Genomic DNA, 2,797 nt, shown 5'->3' with positions numbered 1-2,797 from the left:
AGAGGACTGTGTCGTCTGTGCGACAATGCGAGATCGGCGACGGCGAGGACAAAACGGAGTTGAGAGAGTAGAGAGCTTGTGTGGCGGCGGCGTGGGGTAAAGCCTATGCGGCGTCGATGTGAGGAAGATGAGAGGGGCAAAGGACTCAGTCTGCTTGTGGCCGTGTGTGTTGTGGGCTTGTGGCCATGTGTGTGAGAGAGCTGAGAGATGAAGAGGGAGAGGCGGAGGTGTGAGTTGAAAGCCTGAAATGAGGAGAGGAGTAGAAAAGTTTAGGGTTTTTAACTATATATATGTGAGGGTAATTTAGTAATTATATATATATAACCGAGTCTGATCCATGTCGGGTTTCGGATTTTTTGATAAAACCCGGACCCGACCCAACCCAAATCCGCTTCGGGTTTTTTTTTTTTAAAAACCCAATACTCGACCCTATTCTTTATCGGACTGGGTAAAATCCGGCCCATTAGGGTCGGGCTGGGCCGGGTATCAGCGGGTCGGATCTAAATTGCCATTCCTACTCCCAATAGATAAATTTATGACTCTAGCACTTCTCACACTTGTCAAGTGCATAGGATGTTGATCAAATGTAAACCTATTACATACTAGCTCATAAGAGGTTCAATGAGGCTGGAGATAACATGCCAAGCCTCTTTCATCAGTCTTGAATTGCTAGATTTTACTAAACATACTCTTAGACCCTCCAAACCAAGAATTCTTGGGTTTCTTATAAAGTTTGATGAGCTTAGCTTATGAATTTGTGTTTTGTGATGCTTTTTCTTTGGAAAAGTCATGTGTAGATGAGAGAAATAGCAAGTTTTAGGTCCTTTTGGAGTTTCAGCCATAGCTCCTTCAAGCTTTGGTCAAAACTCTAATACAAATAGGGTTGCTTTCTGCTTTCACAATGTGTTGAAAAGTTATGAAAAAAAAAAAAAGACACAAACAGAAAAAAAAAACAAAAGATTGATATTGTCTTTTTCCATGAACTAGCAGCAAGAGACTTGTTAGTGAAAATGGGTTATTTATATCCATTTTTTTATCCTATAATGTAACGGATTTTAATTTTAATATTGTATTATTGAATAAAAAAAAAATGGTTTCCGGCATGGATTCATCAACTCCACGCCATGTGATGGTAAGGGTAATACTAAGCCTATCACCAGAGCTTTGATAAGTTATTGTTTGTTTGGTTAGCTTTTATAGTCTGTTTGGTTGGAATCGTTGGATGAGTGGAAAAGTGGAAGAATAGGAGAGAAAATAGAAAAGTGCGAGGATAGAAAATATTTAGTTTTTTTCTCATATGTGTTTGGTTGGCCAAAATGGGAAATTAACCCTGATTTTCAAACATTATAATTAGTAGGCTACGTTTTCAAACTATATTTTTTACAAGCATCTCAAGTTTAAGAGACTCGATTTAGGGTCTATAAATCGAGTTTTTGGGACTCGATTTTCATGAGTTGTTCACGTTTGATGTGGCACTTTTTCCATGTGGCATCTACTTGGAAATCGAGTCTCTAAGGCTAGATTTACATCTATTTTACATTTACAACGACAACAGCAATTCTGAAAATATGTGTTTACACCTTCTCACCTTAACAACAAAGAAAACCACAACGACAACAGCAATTCTGAAAATGTGTGTTCATTAGAGAAGAATATGTGTTCATCAGAGAGAGAGAGAAGAAAAAAATAGAAATAGGGGTTGTAGTGAAAGAGGCCTGGGTCGCACTACGGCCTAGCCTGGGTTGCGCAACAACCTGGGTTGCGCTGCGGCTTGGGTCGCATTGCAGCCTGGGTCTTGCTACGGCCTAGGTCGCGTTGCGACCTGGGTCTCGTGCGACCTAGGTCATGCTGCAACCTAAGTCTCGTGCAGCCTAGTCTTGCGCGGCCTAGGTCAGCTTAAGCTTGCATCTCCATTTCTTCTTCTTCTTCTTCTTCTTCTTCTTCTTCTTCTTCTCTCTCTCTCTTTCTTTCTTTTTTTCTTTCTTTCTGCGTTTTTGCTGTTGATTTTGGGTCATTCATAATTATTATTTTTGGGGTTAGAAATTGAGTCTTAGAGACTCGATTTTCAAGTAGATGCCACGTGGAAAAAGTGCCATATCAGACGTGAACAACTCATGAAAATCGAGTCCCAAAACTCGATCTATAGACCCTAAATTGAGTCTCTTAGACTCGAGATGCTAGTAAAAAATATAGTTTGAAAACGTAGCCTACTAATTATAATGTTTGAAAATCAGGGTTAATTTCCATTTTTCTCTTGTTTGGTTAGTAGTGTAGAAAAGTAGAGGGATGAAAAATTCTTTTATTTGGTTGAGAAAAAAAATGTGAGGATAGAAAATAGAGTTTGTATAAATTAACCATTATATCCAACTTAGGTAAAAAAAAAAAAAAAAAACATTACATTTTTATTAAAAATTTATGTTTGAATGATTACTTCATTAAAAATAAAAAATAAAAAAAAGGATAAGTTCAAGAACCCAAAACTTTTTTTTTTTTTTTTTTTTATAAAAAAAACCAAAAAAATAAAAAATTTTGTGAAAAGAAAGGACGAACACAAAAAAAAAAAAAAAAAAAAAAAAAAAAAAAAAAAAAAAGAAAAAGAAAAAAGATAAGGACCAAGTTGACTAGCACACAACTCCAATATATATATATATATATATATATATATATATATTTTTTGGTAAACCACATATAAGATGTCAACTTTGAGGGGTAAACGTGTAATTCAAGAGGTAAGTACCTCTTTTCTCTCTTTTCTTCTCAGTTTTTCTCCCAAATCGGGGGATAAAAATTTGTTTTC

This window comes from Quercus lobata, chromosome 3 (assembly GCF_001633185.2).
Source record: "Quercus lobata isolate SW786 chromosome 3, ValleyOak3.0 Primary Assembly, whole genome shotgun sequence".
Taxonomy (NCBI): Eukaryota; Viridiplantae; Streptophyta; class Magnoliopsida; order Fagales; family Fagaceae; genus Quercus; species Quercus lobata.
This window is presented reverse-complemented; position numbering follows the sequence as displayed.